This window comes from Mustela nivalis, assembly GCF_964662115.1.
Source record: "Mustela nivalis genome assembly, chromosome: 18".
Taxonomy (NCBI): domain Eukaryota; kingdom Metazoa; phylum Chordata; class Mammalia; order Carnivora; family Mustelidae; genus Mustela; species Mustela nivalis.
The window spans coordinates 31,327,161-31,348,305 of record NC_139037.1 but is presented as its reverse complement, the minus strand read 5'-3'; the positions used below and the strand labels follow the sequence as shown (position 1 = coordinate 31,348,305).

At 43.3% G+C, this 21,145-nt stretch overlaps 1 long non-coding RNA gene across 1 annotated transcript in view; it reads left to right on the top strand.

Annotated features, from left to right (window-relative positions):
• The first annotated feature begins 1,508 nt into the window (after positions 1-1,508).
• The window catches only part of LOC309853238, a 50,194-nt gene continuing 30,557 nt past the window's right edge, over positions 1,509-21,145 (top strand). Inside the window, exon 1 of the long non-coding RNA XR_014305590.1 lies at positions 1,509-1,631. This is a non-coding gene — a long non-coding RNA (uncharacterized lncRNA). The remainder of the gene's footprint in view (positions 1,632-21,145) is intronic.

The following is a 21,145-nucleotide window of genomic DNA, read 5'->3' as shown; positions in this document are numbered from 1 at the left end:
GTGGTGGGGCATGAGGTAGGGGAAGGACAGGAATTACTTTTGGAGGTTCAACTTCTCAAGCGCAGAATCAAAACTGTTCAAGTTGGCTATATGGAACCCACCATGAACTGAAGTCAAAAGGAAATTCACTGGTCTGGATTTCTGTCGATCCTGAATCGAGGGCACGGAGCTGATATTGATGGGCGGAAAGTCTCACCCGAGATGAGGGAGGGTCTCTTCTGCTGCAAAAGTTGAGAACCATCATTATAAAAACCTGAAATTGAAGAGGGCATAAAGAGACAGACTTGCCCCAATATTAGAGTGCCCCCCCCTTTTAGAACCATCATTATAAAAACTTTTCCCCTATCTTTCCTTGCCCAAGAGCTGTACCCTGTGATTTCATGGGCTGGCATTTCTGTTTGGCTTCACACAAGGGTCAAACAGCCTCCTTCTGTCTGCAAGTGTCCTTGGGCGCAGTCCCAGGTGCTGCTGGGGGCAGCCGTGTATGTGGGCAGAAACAGCGGGTGCCGAGAGGCTCTGGGTGGGGCAACACCAGCGTCCTTCCATTCAGGATTTCCTTCCCAGAAGCCTGATTGCCCAAGACTATATGCTAAAATGATAACATTTCTCCTCCTGAGGCTCTTGGAAAAGGACTACCCTCTTGAAAATCCTTTTATTTTATTTGGGAAGGGCAGAGGGAGAGAATCTTGAAGCAGACTCAACCACTGAGCGCTGAGCCCATGCGAACCTCCATCCCACGACCCACTAGATCACGACCTGAGACCAAACCGAGAGTAGAGCGCTTCACTGACTGAGCCATCAGGCCCCGAGAATCCCTTCAAAGACACAATCTCTTCCCTAGTGTTTTTAGCTAAGGACTAGCGGTGGCCATGGTTAGGGACATCCATTGGAACCATTCCTTCTCTGACATTTGAACTGAAATTCCGTCTCCTGATGGCGAGATTTCCCAGGGCATCCACGTTTCTAAAGAGTAGCCTATCAAGCGCGGAGCTGGAGGCTTGCCACCGGTACCCCTTTGCTGCGTGATGCCGGGCAAGTGCCTCGCTTTCTCTGCCTATAAATAGCCGCAGGGAGGCAGCGTCTTTGATCTGGCCTCCAGGGAGGCCGATTTCGCTCTGCAGAGGGGAGGGGAAAGGAGGATGGGGTGGGACGACGATGCCATTCCCAGGGCCGCACCTCGACGCCAGTCGGTGGGAGCGCGCCCCACTTCGCCCCCAAATCCTGAAGAACCTGCTGGAGGTGGCAGGCGCGCGGAATCCAAGTGATTTATCCACCGGGAAGGAAATGAATTGGTGGGCGGCGGGAAGGACCATACCCTGGGTGGGTGACACAGAGACTGGGAAGAAATTCTCCCCTTCCCCCCACCCCCACCCTCTTGAAAATCCTTATCCCCAAAGCGACGCGGCTCAGGGTGGCCCGGAAGCTGCTTTGGTTCATGATGTCATAAAAGACGTGGGTAGCCCGCTCCCCGCTGCCTGTCACACGCCGGGCTTTGAACGAGGGGCCGTGATGGATAAGGGGGCCCCTCAACTCGCTTTTATCCGCAGACGGATGTCAGGACCGCGTGCCCACCCCGCCGGGCTTTCATTTTCCCTCCTGCTTTCCCCGCGCCTTTAATCAAGGCCTCGAAGGTAATTGCTCTGTGGACAAACAGCTCGCGGCCTGGTGTGCAACTAACAATTAGTTTAGGGGCTGTGATCTATAAATTTTGAGGAGAGGGAAAGAGGATTTGGTGCACTTGGGCTATCGTTTCTAATGAAGAAAAATAACACACCGGAAGGGATCCCGAGTGTTAGCAAAGCAACTTAATATCATCTGGTCGTGATTTGTAGGGCTCGATAATGCCTTGTGATCTTGGGGAGAGAGAGAAAACGGGGTGGGGAGGGGTGCGCTGTTGCTGGTGGTGTTTCTTGAAAAGAAAAAAAAAAAAAAAAAGCCCCTGGCTTCGTGTGTATGAGATTTATGACACGCGGGCGGCCATCTGTATAAACCCCATGCATCTTCCATCACTGTCCCCCGGCTCTGTAAACGAGGCTGGCCTGAGAGGGACACCATAGGAATGTCGTCCTATTTATTGTTTATAAAAATAAACTGGCTGGCCAGGGATGTATGTGAGGAATTTATATCAAGCAGCTGCACAAGCAAGTGGCCCGGGAGCGGGGGAGCGGAGGAAGTGGGGAGGGGGGGGAAGGTGTGACCCCCAGCACAGAGCAGGCCCTCTCCCATCCGCCAGGGGAGGACCACTTTGGGAGATGAAAGGGAAGGAGGGAGGGAGGAGGCCAGATTCAATATCCAACCAGGTCAAACCCCTCTTCCCTTTGGTGAGACCACGAAGCGGGGGCGCTCGGAAGGCTGGTCTCAGAGGAGCGGGGCTCCCCTCCCAGAGGAAACACTGGTGTGGACCCTGAGGGGCGTCCCTGGGGTCCTCGAGGGGAGCGAGGAGCAAAAGAAGACATTGAACCCAATCAAAGGCTCCCCGATGCGTTGCTGTTTTAAGAGCTGGGTGCCATCTGGATTTTGACTAAGGAGCAGCGAGCGTCCAGTGGGAAGGGTAAGAGTGGGTTCCGTCAGCAGGCTCTCTATCTGGGGTGTCGTGGTCCGAGCTCTGTCATGTGCATGTGAGGTGGGCTATGTCAGGGCTGCTCAGACCCAAAGGGACCATCTGCTCTCCTTAGATCAGTCTCTGGGTCCAACTGACAAGAACAAGGCTAAGAGGCAGATGTTGACAGAATGTCATAGTCGGACGGTTCCTGAAGGGGAACCCCATGGATCCTCTTGAGGAAACAGAGACCCAGGTGGAGGGAGACTTATCCATCCTGCCAAGTGCTTGGAGTGAGGCTGGGATTAGACCTTAGGTCTCCCAGCTCTCACAGACAGGATTCTGCTCCGTTAGCCACACATCCAGTCCTGGGCCATTTGTCCATTCCCTGCTGCCTCTCTGTTCCCTAGAGTCTATTTTCCAGACTAAAGCCAGGGTAATCTTTTAAAGATGTTAGTCCAGACCCCTATCAAAAACCATTCTGTGACTTCCAAAAGCACCTGAAGTAATAGTCAGACACCAGATGGCCTGGCCCCAGCCAGTGTCTCCAAACTTCTCATCTGAACTCTTGCTGGCACCCATTAGCCCTAGAAACAATGGCCTTCCTTCTGCTCCTTGACCAAGCCAAACTCCAATCTCAGGGCCTTTGCACTTACTGTTCTCTCCTTCTGGAGTCCTCTTGCCCAGAAGCTTACCATTTCTGAATTCATGTTGCCATTCAATGCTGCTTAAATGTCACCTCCTCAGAGAGGGCTCCCCTTCCTACCTATTTTATTTATTTATTTTTTTCTGACTACCCATTTAAAAATAGCATCCTTCTTCCACAAGTCACTCTTGAGTTCACTAATCAGCCATACTGTTTATTTTTTTTTCTTTAGAGCACTTATCATGATCTGAAATAAAATAATTATGATCTTTCTTTGTTCCCCATTTGTCTATCTTAAGAGAGCAAGGCCTTTCTTATCTTGTTATCTTCTGTTTTGCCATTTGTAGAATTGCTCCTGGTATGACATAGGCGTTCATTCATTCATTCACTTACTCAACTAGATTTACTGCATTCACTTGTAACTGATGGTCTCATGGAATCTAGTTTCTAGTGAAGAAGGTAAAAGAATAAATTAATGGTAGGACACCTGTCTCAGGATTGTGGCAAATACGAAGTGTTAGACAATTACAGTAGTTTATGAATGTAAAGTTCTGAGCCCAATGCCTGTTCTTCGGTACCTGCTTTATAAACACTGAAGTGTCACACTAACTCTGTCCTCGAGATTCTTAGGTGAACCTGCCTTAATGAATTTATAGTTAAATACAAGAGACTAATGAGCTTGAAGACAAATTACTTGAGAAGGAGCTAATATCTCTTCAGAGAGGTTAACTGAGGCTGTGGGCCAGTTGATAAGATCGTTGAGCCTGCTTGTTGAGAAGAGCATCATGCCTGACCGGGGTTAGGGGGGATGACCCCTTCAATCCCCTGCCAGCCCAGCCCTGCTCTCCCTGCTCCATGAGCGAACACCCAATTAGCCAGGCCTTCAATAAATAGACCGCCAAAGGGGGGAAATGGCATTCAGTTAAACCACCAACACTCGCTTACCTGCTAACCATGTGCATTTACAAATGTTTTTCCACATGGTCTTTGAAATAGGGCTTCTCAACTTTGAGGGGGAGAGGAGAAGAATTCTTAAAATTGTGTGCACCATACTTTGTGTATACACAAGCTTGGGGTTTTGTTGTTTGTTTGTTTGGTTGGTTTTGTTTTCGTTTTCCCTGGGGGAAAGAATCATAATTTTTAATGCCCAGGGTTGCCAGTGAATTCTGTCTCAACATAAGTTCACCGAGTTAAGTTGTCAACACTTAGAGTTTGGGAATTGTGAATCTCTTTTCTGATTTCTTTAAAAATGTACTTTCCCACTAATTTGGGGTGACATTTGTAACATACTAAATTTGGGTAATATTATACAGTTTGCTTATTCAATAATTATCTATTAAGCCTGACCCTGCTAGGGCCAAGAATTATCCTACATACAGCCAAGACATCAAGGCCAAGATGAGGAAAGGTCCTGTTCTGAGAAGGTTACCTTCTAGGGGGACAAGGAGAGTAGATAATAAGCAAATAAATGAATATATATGACAGCTCCTTTTGTTGGTGAGTGCTCTGGAGAAATAAGACTGATTATAATAGAGAAGAAAGAGGGCATTGCTTTATACTGGATGGAGAGGGCAAGTCTCTATGCTGAGACGGTGTTTGAGCCAACTTGAATGACAAGATAGAACAAAGAGCCAAAGGAGGAGTGACTCAGACATTTCAAGCAGAGGAAACTGCTTGTGCAAAGGTCCTGAGGCAGATACAGGGTTAATAAGTTTTAAGGTTGGCAAACAGGTAACATGGCTCCAGAGGAATGAATAGAGTGAGAGTGACATGAATTGAGGTGGAAGTGGAGGTGACATCTTGTAGAGCCTGGTAAATCTTTATTTGAATTTTAGGTTTGATTTTAGTGTTAGGAGAAACCACTGGATGTGATTACCAAGACCACAGAGTTTCCCACAGCATTAGGTACTTCTGGAATAATTTCTATATGTTCATGTATTTGGCAAGAGAATAGCAACACAGCTATTGTTTCTTTAAGAAAAAAATGTTGACTTTCATGTTCCCAGTTGAGTTCCCAGCCCATTTACCAGCCCTACAGTTGAAAGATACTATAGCCAAATATGCTGAGAAGTTGAAAGACCACCTTTTTTCTTTTTAAATAATTTTTTTAAATTAAATATTTTAAATAAAATATTTTTTATTACAAAGCAAAAAAATTTTAGTTCTTCATTGTTTTAAATTTCTCCATTATAGATGTGGGGAGTTGGTGTAATTCCACATAGGCAAATGATCTCAAAGCATTTTTCTCATAATAAAAATTCCATCTTCCGTCCAATGTTAAATGGACCTTCATTTCTAAGAGAAAACAAACAGGAGTATGCTGAGAGCTCTGTGCTGACATTTATAAAAAGTAATTTAGACATAGGCCAAAAAAATTAGTAGAAAGCATTACATCCCAGGTTGGGTGCCCCAGGAAGCAGACTCAGAGATGGAAATCTTCAGGTAGGAAGTTCATGATGGAAGATTCTTGGGATCAATACTTGTGAAGGAAAGGAATTGGGGCGGGGAGGTGGTGGCTGTGCTGTGTCAATGGTCCCATGATCCCACAGGAAGTCCTAAAAATGGGATGGTCATTAAGCATTGTCCTGCGTGGGATTGAAGAAGCCAGGACATTCTCTTGCTGCAAATGACCAACCATTTTATGAAGGCTGCTTCTGTAGGAGGGTGGAGCTCAGGCAAGGGGGAGGCATGTTCCAAAGAGGGCTGATAGCTGGGGACTCTCTGTAGCCAGCACTCTCAACAGCTGTGGAAGCCATCTCCTTCATTTCCAAGGGTATTTCCCATATATACTTGGGTCTGAAATGGAAAGCAAAGCATCTCTTTCCCCTGTTCTCCTAATTCCTATCCCCACCCCACAGAGGTAAACATAACTTGCTTGCTTTTAGTTTTCTGAGTGGATTTGAAATGCCCACACAAGATACTCACAATTATATTCCTCAGTCTGTCAATGTCTATCAAGTTCCTGATAAGAAAGATGAGGGTCTGGACTCATTCTTCCCATGTCCTCCCCTCAGTGTTGTTATATTATTTAAAATTTTTCTGCTAGGAGGTTTTATAACTGCTACATAACATAGTTGGCTTTCTTAATCTGATAACATCATATTGTATCTCATCTCTTCCCATGTAATTGGAAGGAAATGAACACTTCTTACATACCCCTTCCACTTTCTTTCCCTTCTATCATACCATTATTTTTACATTGTCAAGGTTTATAATACTCATGTGCTATAACTATAATCAATAATCAATATTTTTTTTCTCTCAGGTTGAAACCTAATTAACTGTGGTGGTGCAGGTCTTAGGTTAATGTCTCTATCCCCACCCATGAGACTTCTGCACGTCTCACCCTATTATGGTAGAGACCCCCTAGAGGTGTCCACATCCTAAAGCCCTAATCTGTGAATCTGTCACTATATAAGGGGAAAAGAGCCTATTTTGAGATGAGGAGATTATTCTGGGTTATCAGTTATCTGGGTGGACCCAATGTAATCACAAGGGTCCTTTTAAGATGGAGAGAGAAGTGTCAGCATCAGAAAAGGAAGTGTGATTATGGAAATCTGGGGAGGAAAGGATTCTGGTTCCCTCTATCCTCCTCAATTCTCCAACTGGGGATCTGTATGTTGAACTAATGAAAGACAAATTAACAGGAGAAAAACGAGCAGACGTTTATTCTCATGTGCATCATGCTCACGCTTGAGAACACCTGGAAATAAGTAACTCTAACCTCTAATTCTGGTTAGAATTTGGGGGTCTAAATACCAAACCAAGGGGCGCCTGGGTGGCTCAGTGGGTTAAGCCTCTGCCTTCGGCTGAGGTCATGATCTCAGGGTCCTGGGATCGAGTCCAGCATCAGGCTCTCTGCTCAGCAGGGAGCCTGCTTCCCCCTCTCTCTCTGCCTGCCTCTCTGCCTACTTGTGCTCTTTCTCTGTGTCAAATAAATTTAAAAACAAAACAAAACAAAAAATTTTAAATACCAAACTGAGTAGGGGGAAAGGAGGGGAGAAAGGCCACTTAGGAAAGGCAGAAGGCTTTTTGGAAGGATAAGCAGCTCCTTAGGAGAATAAATGGGTGAAGGGAGAGTTGGTGAGATGTCTATCTGGGTGTGGGTGCCAACTTCTTTCCAAGAGGAGAAGAGTATAATTGCTCCTGGGGAGGGGGAGGGGGAGGGGGCTTATGACCCTTGAGTTCTTTGAGGAGGCTCTTCTTTTAGGCAGATAAGGGACTTCAGGAATTCAATGCCTTCAGCATGAAATAATTTTTATGCCAAAGTGGCATATTTGGGGATGTCAAATCTGGGTTCTCTTCCAAAGCAGAGGTCAGAAAGTCAGGGAGAGATTTGCACATGCTACACTGATGGTTTTGAAGATACTGGAAGGGGCCATGAACCAAGGAATGCAGGAACCTCCAGGAGCTGGAAAGGCAGGGAAAGGGAGTCTCCCCTAGATTTTCTAGAAGAAACCAACTCTGATGATTCTCTGACTAGCACATTAAGAGTGGTTTGGACTTCTGATCTCCAGAACTGTAGGAGGGTAAGTTTTATTATCTTAAGCCAGTAAGTCTTGTCATTTGTTAGAGCAGCATAGGAACATAACACACCTCTCATGATACTCTGCTTTATGCCACCTTTTAGTTTGCTTTTATTTTCACCAAGACTTTTTCTTATATTTTCTTTCTGTTTTTTTTTCCTCATTGACTAAAATAATATTTTTATGCCCTGATTAAGACCATCCAGCTACTTCATCACACTATCTTAAGAATGGGCCTGCTTTCATCTTGAAAGCTTATAACCTTGACTTCTAATTCATATTTGGTTATATGGTTTCTTAAATCTGTTTCACAAAACTTATCCAGGAGTTATTCCTCTTTTCAGTCTTCCTTCAGACCCCCGGGTGATTGAATCTGTGTATTTTCTTTCTTCTGTTTCTGTTTCCTATATTATATGGTCAAGTACCTTTTGGGAAAAGTTATGTGGGGGAAAATCTTTGAATCCTTTCATGTCTAAAAAAATGTCTTTATCCCCAACCCTCCCCACACACAGTCATAATTTTTATAGTTTAGTTGAATATAAAATTCTAGGCTCAAAGTAATTTCTTTTTATTATGTTTAGATCATTTGTCTATTTTCTTCCAGGATCCTGTATTGTTTGTCACAAGTTAAATGTGGTTCTGAGTCTCATACTTTATCGATGACTTGTTCTTGCTCTCTGTAGATTTTTTTTTTTAAGATTTTATTTATTTATTTACAGACAGAGATCACAAGTAGACAAAGAGGCAGGCAGGGAGAGAGAGGGGGAAGCAGGCTCCCCGCTGAGAAGACAACCTGTTGCTGGGCTCGATTCCAGTACCCTGAGATCATGACCTGAGCTAAAGGCAGAGGCTTTAATCCACTGAGCCACCCAGGGGCCCCATCTCTGTGTAGATTTTTATAAAAATGTAGTAGAAACATGAATTTTTTTTTAAGATTTTATTTATTTATTTGACAGAGAGATCACAGGTAGTTAGAGAGAGAGGGGGAAGCAGGCTTCCTCCCTACTGAGCAGAGAGCTTGAGGCAGGGCTCGGTCCCAGGACCCTGGGATCATGACCTCAGCTGAATGCAGAGGCTTTAACCCACTGAGCCACCCAGACGCCCCTGAATTTTGTTTTTCAATCCTGCTTCGTATTTGGTGTTTCTGTTCAAAATGAACTTTCAGGTGTAAAACATTTTCTTCTGTAATTTAAAAATTATTTTTAACAGCTTTATTGAGATATAATTCAAATATTATACAATTCAATGGGTCTTTTTAAAAAATATATTCACAGAGTTGCACAAACCTCACCACAATTTTAGAAGATTCTCATCATCTCAACAAAACAAAACATGTACTCACTAGCTGTCACTCCCCATCCTCTCTTATTACCCTACCCACACCTCTAACCCTAGGCAACCACTAGACTAATTTATAGCTCTATAAATTTGCCTACTCTGGACATTTCATAGAAATAGAATCAAATATGGACCTTTTGTGCCTCTTTCAATTAGCATAATGTTTCCAAGATCCATTCATGTTTTCACATGCCTTGGAACTTCTGTGTTGCTAACTTAAATGTATAGTTTTCACTCATTTTGTATCTTTTTCTTTTGGGGAGTTGTCTGTAGCCTCAATTTTCAATGCTTCCGTTGACTTCTTTGCAATTTTGCTACTTAGATTATATTTTCTGCAACAGAAAATCAAATTCAAATAGCTTAAGCAATCAGCAAATATTTTGTATTATTTTTATTTGCAGAACTCTAAGAGGTGGGACAGGATGAAGGATTGGTTGATGTGCTTATTCCAACGTGCACATCATGAAGTGCATGTTCATGTTCCTTAGATTCTGAAGGATCTAAGTTCCTTTCATCTTTGTTCTGTTATCACCAGTACTAGCTTTATCCTAAAGTAGGTTCACTATATGGCTTCCATGTAGAGGAACCAGATATGTGTGCCTTTTTGTTAATGTCTTTCCAGAGAAGGAAACCTCTGAAGATCTCTAAAAATCTAGACTAACTATCTTTACATTTCTCTGGACTGAATTTTGTCCCGTGTCCATTTCTGACCCAACAAACAACAGAGGGGAAGAGATAGATCTGAGTAGCTTCCAGTGTTTCTCACTTAGGGCACAGTTGTCATCTAGTCAACATAATTCTTCATTGTAAGCGACTATTCATGCATTTCAGAACATTTATCATCCATGGTATCTGCCCATTAAATGTCCATAAACCCCCCTATATTAATTTTCTACTGCTGCTATAACAAATAACCACAAACTTAATGACTTAAAACAACACAAATTTATTTTCTTATAGTTCTGGAGACTGGAACTCTTAAACTCAAGATGTTAGCAGGGCTGTATTTCTCTTTCAAGCTTCAGGGAAGACTCCGTTTTCTTGCCTTTCTCAGCTCCCAGAAACCACCTGTATTCCTTGGCTTATAGTCCCCTCTGCTTATAACTCCCAACATCTTCCTTCCATTGTCACATCTCTTCCTGCTATCCTGACCCTCCTGCCTCCCTCTTGTAAGGACTTGTGATTATTTTAGGCTAATCCAAATAATTCAAGATGATCTCTCCATCTCAAGATCCTTAACTTAATCCCATCTACAAAGCCCCTTTACCATGTAAGATTCACAGGCTCCAAGAATAAGGAAGCTGGCATCTTTGGGGAATCATCCTCAGACCATACATCCATACTCTTTGCCCTACACCTTTTCTTCTAACAACAACAACAACAACAAAATGAGTCACATGGGGTCCCTGGGATGAGTGGATGCCTCAACAAAATGGGCGTTCTTTCGGGAAGGGGTAAGGGAGGTAAGGGAGAGATGGGTGCTGAGTAGGGAAGCAAAAGACCTATAAGATTATCAAATGTTTCTTTTCAAAGCACTTTTTCTTATGCCCTGATTGCTTTATTTTCTGAGTGGCCTGTTCTTTTTTTTAATAGATGTCTTACTACCTTAAGTCTTTCTCAATTTTGATATCCTTCCTATATTCTGATGTTTCTGTTTTCTCCAGGATGATTTTTTGTTTATGTGTTTATTTGGGGTTGGAAATAACCCTCAATGGGTTCTCCACCTTTTCCTGATCATTAGTTGTTCCTGATCATTCATATGAGTAGTCAATCATGGACTTGGGTGATGTATACAGCAGGTGGCAATAGGTTTCCATTTCAGTTGTAGAGTGCTTCCCCAGCACCATGTTCCTTGAGTGGTACAGCAAGGTGACTTGACCCTTGACACATGGGATGGGAGACTAGGAGGACAGACCAGCTAGTAGGCTGTGCCCTTCTTCTTGTTGAAATAGGCACTAACAGTCATATCAGGAGCCCTAATCCAGGCCTTGGGTGTAAACCATCATTTACTTAGTATGAGAAGAATAGAGAATGGAAAGGGAAGCCTGAAAGGACTTCAAATCATCACCTTGGGGGCGCCTGGGTGGCTCAGTGGCATAAAGCTTTCTGCCTTCGGCTCGGGTCATGATCCTGGGGTCCTGGGATTGAGCCACACATCGGGCTCTCTGCTCAACAGGGAGCCTGCTTCCTCCTCTCTCTTTGCCTGCCTCTCTGGCTACTTGTGATCTCTGTCTGTCAAATAAATACATAAAATATTTTTTAAAAAATCACCTTGATTTCCACCCCCTTGTAACATTTCTGCTCTGCCTACCTACAGGCATATCACCTCCAGTGTTTCTAGAGCTCTGCGAATAGGAATGCCCACCATCTTTGTAGATGCCCTCCATGGGTGTTCTAGACTGCAGCTTCACTGCCATGATTTATGCTGTTAGTTTCCCATTCACTTTTCCTACTCTAGAAACTCCTCGGATCCTTTGTTCTACTGATGGATTTCCTTCTGTTCTTAGCCCTCTTTGAGTTTATTAGCATTATTCTATTATTATTCAGTGAGAAAAGGAAGAGAAAAGTATGTGATCTTTCTACTACTTTGGGTTTTTGTGGGGGTTTTTTGTTTTGTAGGTTTTTTTTGTTTTTGTTTTTTGTTTTTTTTTGTTTTGGGGAGAAAGAGCATGTTGGGGGGGGGGGCTGGGGGATGGGGATAGAGGGGCAGAGGGAGAGGGAGAGAATCTTAAGCAGATTCTGCACTGAGCATGAAGACTGATGGGGCTTGATCTCATGCCCCTGAGATCATGCCCTGAGCCAAAATCAAGAGTTGGAGGCTTAACCAACTGAGCCACCAGGCAATTCCCCACCCCTGACCTCTTCAAACTAGAAATCTACTGGCAGCTTAAAAATAGCATTATATGCTTTGTTCTCAACTGTCAAGATTTCAGGAATCCAGTCTCAGCTCAACCCCTCTGGTCTAACTGTATCTAAAAGAAAATGGAGTGGCTAACACTAGGCCAGGCTAAGTGTGAGATCAGCTTTAGGGCATGAATTCAGGTGGGTGACCCCCTGTAGCCTCCTTGGCTAGCTCAGGATGGCTTCCTGGTAGAGGTGGACTCATTTCTTTCCCTCAAGAGTCACCCCAGTTACCAGAAAACAGTATGTCAGTGTAGAGCAAAAAGAACTTGGCAAGCAGCAGAGAGCAGACGTGTTGAGAGTTACTCTAGGGCCGAAAATTGTAGTAACAATTTTCCTACCACCTTCACAATGAGCCCAGAAGCTGTCTGCTCTTTCAAATTCTGGAAACTCACAGAGCTGGAGCCATCCAATTGCCCTGGGGAAATTCCCTCACATTCCATCTGAGAGTAACAGCCTTTCAGTCTCTTCAGGAGTGATGTGGCTGAGGGAGAACTTCCTGTCCTCATGTGCCCCCTTATCCATTGCCTTGTCTATGGCAGCAGCAGAAGGCAGGCTCTGGACATCAGGTCTGAGAGCCATGCACAGAAGAAGATGCTGCAGGTCCAAGGATCCAGGGAAGATGAGGAGAAATGGTAAAAGTAGAAGAGTAGGTGAATCTCAGATGGGGGACAGGGGAGCCCCACTGATTCCTTAACACTTCATATTTTTTCTTTCTGGTAATTATCCTTTACGGTAGATTTTATTTCAAATCTGCTCAAATTGTACCAGCGACAAGCCAACATAGACTTCCAACCTTCCCTCCTCCGTTAATTCAAACTTCTCACATTTTGGTCAAGATCTAATGTCATTTTTAGGAAAACACTTTCTTCTTTTGGCATTTTCCTGCTATAAGCAGTAGTAATATTAAGTGTTCAGAAGCTAATGCAATGATTATGCATCAGAACTTTCATCAAGTTGTCTAGCATCATATCCAAATGACCCTTCTGGCCTTTATTGTCTTTAGATCTCAGTTGTCACCCTGTTTTGGGAGCCATTGCAGGAATTTACCATCTACTGAAGTAAAATTAGGGGTTTCTTGACTCTTCTTTTATTTTTCCAGGTCATATTCCTGAGACTGCTGGGGTTTCCTCAAACACTGTACACATTGTGTCAGAGGAGATGACCCAAGTACCTGGGGACATAGAGTGGCTACTGGTTGAAGGAGGAGACATGAAATCCAGGAGCGTCATGGAGACTGGGTGATGACACTGCTCTGTGGGCCGATGATGAAATCACCCACTCTTTGAGTTCATGTTTCTGCAGTAAAATCTTGAGGAAAAAAAAAAGTTGATAGTATAATGTTTCAGTGCTTACAGTTTCTGAGCCCCTACCCTGATCATGAGATGATGTGGTAGGTTGTAAAAAAAAAAAAAAAAAAAAAAAAAAAAAAAAACCAAAAAAAAAACCCAACCACACAAAAAAGCAAACAAACAAAAAACAACCAAACCAAACAAGAAACCCTAGTTCTTCCTTTGCCTGTATTCATACTCCTTTGAATGGGATTTTTTTTCATTCTACAATGAAGAGGTAGAATCTATTTTTCTACCCCCTTGAGTCTGAATTAGTGACTCTCTCTGATGAGTAGAGTAGGGGAGTTCTCATTAGACTCAAGAGGCATCATGGCTCCTGCTCTTGCTTTCTTCCTGGGGCTTAGAAGAAGGAACTTCAGCCAACCTACTGAAGAGTGAGAATAAAGGGAACAGAGATGGGCCATTCCAGCTGAGGATTCCTAGACAGATCAGCTCCCACCCAACTGACCCATGGATGGTACAGCAAGAGGAATGACTCCAGTGAAATATAGCAGAAGAACCACTAATCAGAACCCAATCCAGGTTGCTGGCCCACAAACTCATAAGCAAAAGTGGCTGTTTCAAAGAGTGTCTGAGTGGCTTGGTCGGTTAAGCAGCTGGCTCTTGATTTCGGCTCTTGATGATCTCAGGGTCATGAGATTAAGCCTGGCGTGGGGCTTTGTGCTCAGCAGGGAGTCTACTTGAGGATTTTCTCTCTCTCTCTCTGCCCCTCCCCCAATAAAGAAATAAATCTTTTTTTAAATGGTTGTTTTAAGCCACAAGTTTCAGGGGAATAGGCAATAGGTAAATTGATGCAGACATTTCTATCTTTCTAATCTGCCTCAGTCTTGACAAGCTAGGTTATACTGCAGTCACAAACAATTCTATAGTTTTAGCGGCTTACAATATTAAATTTAATGTCTTGTACTTGTCCCTTTGGGGTCAGCCAGAGCTTTGTTCCCTTTCTCCATATTCTGGGATGTAGGCTGATACGTCAAGTATTGCTGGGTGTCATAGCAGAGAAAACAGATCTCTTAAGATACTTTTATTTGCAGATCATTTCTCTAGATTGGAAGAGACATACATCATTTGTCCTCACAGCTTACTGGTGGGAACTAATCATGAGGCTTCACTCAACCCCAGGAGGCCAAGAAGCACAGTCCTAAGAGGTACAGAAGAGGTGAAGAAGCAGACACATTTACTGAGCCCCATTAATGACTACTTATAAGTCAACCCAGTAAGAGGGGGGAAATGGCGGATGGTTCCATTACCCAAAAGAAATGGGAGAAGCTACAGGCAGTGTGCGCTCTATAGTATGTGGTCAATATAGTGAACACAGTTTAATCTTTTATCCAGTTGAGAATCTCTAACCAGAGACTCAATTTTTTTTTTTCCTTTCTAAGTTTGTGTCCAAGTTGTGTGACCTAGTACTGAGCAATGTTGTGTCTTAGAGATAAATTGAGTCTCACTAAAACCAGTTATATTTCAAGGTTGAAGGTAATACTCTTCTGGAGGAAAAGGGGTGGAGTCCTTCTTCAGAGCTCATAAGGGGAGACGATCCCTTTGAAGATTTCACTTCAAAAAAGTGGGTGTTAAGATCCTTTGAATAAAGAAAGGGCAAAGTATTCAGGACCCCTCTCACTCTAGAGTTGTTTTCTTCTTATTCTCACCTTCACTTAATAAACTTTGACTTCACATAAATAAGTAATAATGATAATACTCTCTAAAAGCAACCAGAATGCACAGTAAGATGGACCCACACTTTATGAAAGCACTTTTATGTCTTCTATATACGTCACTTCTTAGGACCTAAACAGACAGCATAACATTCTCAAGAAGGCTTCTTCTGTTTAATAGAAATCCTGGGGCGCCTGGGTGGCTCAGTCAGTTAAGCGTCTGCATTGGGCTCAGGTCATGGCCCTGGGGTCCTGAGATCCAGTTTTACATCAGACTCTCCACTCACTGGGGAGTCTGCTTCTCTCCCTCTGCCTGCCCCTTCCCCTGCTTGTGCTCTCCTCTCTCTCTCTGACAAAAAAAAAAAAAAAAAAGAAAGAAAGAAAGAAAGAAAAGAAATCCTAACATTTCTAACTTTTCCTTTCCCAAATTATTGTTCCTCTTAACCCTTATTATACCAACTCAGGGATAAGAGTACATACAATTAGTACCATTGTCTGGGAAGGGTAGGAGTTCATAGTCACACAATTGTAATTGCACAAATTAGACGTATACCCAGGTCTCTAGAAGCTCACTCTTATTCTATTTGTAGAAGACTCGGTTAGTTACCTTAATGTCATTCTGCTCAAGGGACAGGAAAATATTTGTTCCTAAATTGTTTTCTATAATTAGAGGGGAAAGTTCTGAGGACTTTCTTTTGCAGGTTTTAGACCATGTTGATAGATTTATCTAGTTGCTCACTTATCCATGATTTGACCAAAAGAGCACTGTACAGAGAGATGAATTCATTTCAGCATCAATGCATTTACTGAGCACCTAGTAAGTGCTAGACATTGAGTCTACAGTGTTGTATTAGAAAGACCCGGACCTTGTCACTCTTTCACAAAGCTTACTCTCACAGTGTGCATGTGGGGAATACAAGGGTGTGTGCTCATGTGTTTGTTTCAGGGAGATAGGACAGAAATTAGTAGCAAACCCATGCATAGGTGTATGTAGTAAATACATGTCTCTGTCTCTCTCTCTCTTAATCTGTTTTCTCACCTGAAGGAAAACTATCTTTTACAGGCTGCAATAGACCTCTCCAAATGGTTCGCACTGAACATGCATTGTTTTATTCCTCATAAAAACAGGCAATAAAGATGAAGGAAGACAAAGAAGAGGAAGTGGGGAAGGAGAATGTAGAATTACAACGTGGGTTTTCCGTGATTTGTATGTCTGATGTTCTGTGATTTGTGTGTCTGCGGATATTCCCATCGCTTGGCTGGATTTTTTGTGCGTCATCTGAATTATTCTTTTGAGGCCCAAGGAATTAAGAACATGTTGTCTTTTCTAATAAGGTTGATTTTTATACGCCACAAATGGTGATCCCTGTTATCCATTGGAGCAACTGAATCAGAGAGAGAAGGAACTACTCATATCTCAACAGGAGATGACTATTTGGATGCTGAGCTCTGTTCATCTTTGTCCTGGCTTGGAATCCTCCTTTACCCCTCTCTTCTGCTTCCCCAGAAGTGTTTTTATCTTGGCATTAACGCCCTCGCATTCAAATAATCTTATTTGGACTTTCGTGGCTTTTGTGTTTCAGGCAAGTTGTTTGAACATCTTTTTTTGGTTTAACATTCTTTAAAAATGCCATGTGATTTCACTGATCTTACTAGAAACCAATAAAAACACATTACTTTAAAAATAACTCCCATAAAACCTCTTACTTGTGAAAAGCTTTCATTCTAATAAAATTGGAGCTAACCAAAACCTTTTAAAAGTGCTCGCAGGCATCCATGAGACTTGGCATGTCCAGATTGTATTACCTCTAGTGGTGATGAAGATACCAGATCTCTACTCTGTCTGTAGGAGTGTGGGTCCAAGATAAATTAACTCACCTACTTTAGAAAAGAAAAATCCAATATGAGAATGGTAACACCCCACAGAATGCCACTCATTCTGCCTTTTGCCAACATAGCCACTGGGAATCTACAATCTTTTCCATCGTGTGTGAGGTTGTGGTTGGTTTCCAACCCCCCCTTTCCTTTTAGTTGCCTAAATATAGAATTAATGGGTTTTAGGGAAAGTCAATGATTGGTCTTACTTGAGTCTGGAGAGGGGAAAGAAAATATCCTTTTCTCTGCAGCCTTCAAAACTCCCTTTGGGTTGCTGCCATCCTATGCCAGCTCCACTTTTAGATAAGACTCATGCCAACAGCTGGGAACTCTGTGATGACAGGAGCTGGAAGGTGGTGTCATGAACACAAGGTTGAGGTGTGGCCCCTGAGTGTCAGGCTTTGGTTAGCTGTGCCAGATTGGTCACCCCCAAACTCTCCAATGGAAAATTTTAGAAGTACAGACTCATGAGTTGCTTTCTTTAGGGATCTGGATGGGGCTTCAAAAACAAAATAGTTTTTTCTTTGAAAGATGCCTAGAGCGGCGCCTGGGTGGTTCAGTGGGTTAAACCCTCTGCCTTCTGCTCAGGTCATGATCCCAGGATCCTGGGATCAAGCCCCACATGGGGTTCTCTGCTCAGCAGGGAACCTGCTTCCCCCCCACACCCCCACCGTCCCGCCACCTGCCTCTCTTCCTAGTTACAATGTCTGACTGTCAAATAAATAAATAAATCTTTAAAAGAAAGAAAGATGCCTAGATAACTCAATGCTGGTTGGAGAAACAGAGATGTAAAACCAAAGAAACAACAAAAGATAATTAAATAAAAAATTCCCTCTCCTGAACCTGGAAGGAGAAGCAATTGGCTGATGAGTTGCTTCTCTCCACCTTCTCCAAGGTGGATTTCTGGGAGCATGCAGATACGTTCCTCCACAAAGGAGATCTGAGATCAAGTAAATACGGGAAAAGCTCTGAGCTGCATTCCTCTCTGCAAGATTCCCAGGTTTTGTAGAGTATATAAAACATCGTAGAATGATCACTACTAAATAAACTAGTTTCATAATGTTTAACAGAGTGTTTCTCCCACTTGCTCACAGAACTTCTTTTTATTAATTATTAACATCTCTAAAGACCTAAGGAACCAATCTTAAAAAAATGTAGTTATGGAAGATCCACACAGTAATTTCCCTGAAATAGTCCATCCTTGGCCGGTCAAATTTCCAGACATGTGTGGCCTTGACTTTCCCCATTGCTTTTCTGGGGGAAGCACCGCATAGGCGCGTGTGCCTTCTTGGTCAGCTGTAGCAACACCATTCTTGTAAGGAAGGACCAAGGGGCTCTTCTGAGACAGATTTTCATTTCTGACAAAGCCTGATCCTTTTTGTGTTGCAGGTGGGTGATCTAGAGAAGGGTTCTCTGTATTTCTTAGTAAGACAGAGGTTACTTTTTTATTTTATTTTATTTTTATGGCTGAAGGTGTCAATCAAAGCTTTTCAGAAATGTCACTCCACCTCCACAGAACTGTCGCTGTGCAGGAAGCCCACACGGCTCTGATGAGACTGAGGTTTCCCTCCACTGATCCTGCTTTGCAGACAGATGAGAAGGGAAACGTTTCTGTGCAGTTCCGTGTCAATTTCATGTTCCCCATCTAGTCCTCAGCATAGCAAGCGGCTTGCAGATACTGATTATCTACTGTGTGCAGGTGTATTACCTATATCACTTCTAATCTTTACAGTGCTCTGCAGACCTGCCCCCATTTTATAGAAGAGAAAATTGAGGCTTAGAAAAGTTAAGCAGCATGAGTTTGTTGCCTCTAAATGGAGGCTCTTTTCGTTCAAAAGAAGCCTCAAAAAAGACCACTTTTTTTTTTCCTTTTCACAGAACAATTCCTTCTCCCATTTCCTACCCCCCCTCAGTCCTTATGTTTGCATTGATTTTCTTTGACTATCTTGAACACCAAAAGAACGTGGGTACAAAGCCATTTTTCTTCTCTGTCTTTTCAGCTACAAGCATGGGTTTTATTTTCTAAGAAAATTCTTGACGTTTAAGGGGACTGAGAGAAGTTGGACCTCAAAGCCCCCAAACCATATTCTTTGAACCTCATAAAGTCCTATTCACAACAGGAAGTTTGTCAGTCTTTTTTTTTTTCCTATGGGTAAATATTTCCCGACATTTCCATTTTTCACTCTTCCCTGAAGATGATTTTAGTCAAAAACAAAAATGGAACTCTGCTCTTTTCTGAGTGCGAATGAAACCCAATGGAAAGCACCATTGCCTCCAATTGATAAGAAGATAGAAAGATACCATACCATGAACCCTGGGGCTTATGAAGAGAACTTGTGCCCATGGTGAGTTCTTCACAGAACGTTCTGCTCTGCCTGCCAGGGAACCCTCTGGCTGGATTGTTGCTCTTCTGGCAACAGGGAGTTTTGGCCTCTGTGGTCGTTCCTTGTTGACACATGTCATTCTTACCACCCAGAAGCTGGCAACCGCTGAGTTGAGTGAGTCCCTCTGGCTTGTGTGTTCCACCAGCCTCTGGAATCCCTGTGTATCTTCTTTGTTTCTTACTCATACAGATTTTGAAGGACCAAAATAATAATAACAACAACAATAATGATAATAATAATAATAATAATAAACCCCCAAAACATAACACATCAGATATATTTTGTATGCTCAGCCAACCGCTTTTCAAATGACTATACGATTCATGCATTAGGATTATACTCAGAGGGCAGCACTTTGGGTTGAAATGAAATGAAAGCATTTCTAGAGAACTAAATGAAAGCAAAGCAATATTGCTCTAAATTCCCAATTAGAAGCTCTCAGGGAGCCCAGATGTGCTCCACTGCAAAGCCCTGTCCCGGGCCAGCCTCACATGCGTCCCTCCACTCGTCATCTCTCTCTCTACCACTCCATCCGCCCAGGATGGACCAACCGAGTCATTCCGCGGGCTCAACACCTATCTTGATCCATTTTGTGAATGCTTTCAGTTTGGCTAGAACTTAAAACACATTTTTCCCCAAGCACTTTTTCCTCTTCATTTTTTAAACTCGTATATTTTAAGGAAAATTTAGCCCATGTGTTTCTCATTATTCCTAATTCATTTGCACTTAACTCATCAAAATGTTGCTTTGCAAAAGCCTTTTGCTTTCCAAGACTCCTGAAGTCCTTTTTTCTGGTACTTTCAGCCTACCCCACACCCTCCTCCCCGCACCACCTCTTTTCTCTCCCTTCGTCTCTTTTTGTTTCTTCAAAGGCACACTTTTCTTAGAAACGGGAATTTTTTGCCCCCAGCCACAGATCTGTGGACCTCCTGTAGGGAGAGCCTATGCGGGTGTGGAGTCAGGCTTCTGGACGGTTACACCTTGCTGTCCTATTGGAGCACTGGCTCCAGGAGGAATGTGTGGGGCTGCCGCGTGGAAGTCATTTTTTTTTTTTTTCTTGACCTGATACATAAATGTCGGGCAGTAGAGAAGAACAACTTAGGAGGCAAACTCTCACGTCAGCCATTTGGGGGTTTAATCCCATATTAACCTTCGGATCGCTTTTCTCACATGTGAAATGGGAATGGCAGGAGTGCCCACTGCACGTAGTTATAAAGAGGATGGGTTGATACACTGTCCACAGGACAGAGCCGTGTGTGACAATACATAGCAAATGTCCAATTCTTAACCTGCTCCGTTTAGCACAAAAGATGCCTTCTACCCAGGGTCACACGTCTCTTCTCAGTGAGGAGCTCAGGATGGGTCTTAGGTAGGTTACCCCAGAGATAAAATCCCGAGACCAGGATTCAAGTGCAAGTACTTTGTTCTAGAGGTTGTCCTAAGCAATGTCAGTGGGGAAGTCTACTAGTCCGGCTTCCAGGGAAACAGAACCAATAGGATATGCATATATTCAGAGGAAGAGATTTATCTTAAGGAGTTAGATCCCACAGTTGTGGAAGTTTGCCCAGTGCGCAGTCTGAGGGGGGACGCCGTAGGCTAGACTCAGGAAAGATTTGGGGAGACTCCAGAAGATGCGAAGGTCTTCTGCTGGGGAGAAGGGCTGCTGTTGCTGCTGCAGTCAGAGAGCAGTCTGCTGGCGATTCCTTCTTGCTAGAGGAGGCCGGCCTTCTGTTCTATTCAGGCCTTCCTCTCATTGGGTGCGACCTGCCCACATCATGGAGGGCAATTTGCTTTACTCAAAGCCCACTGACTTAAATATAAATCTCATCCAAACACACTTCTCATGGAAACCTCCAGAACGATGAATGGCCGAATATCCGTGGCCCAGCCAATTTGGCACGTAAAGTTAACCATCACAGGAAGTAAGAC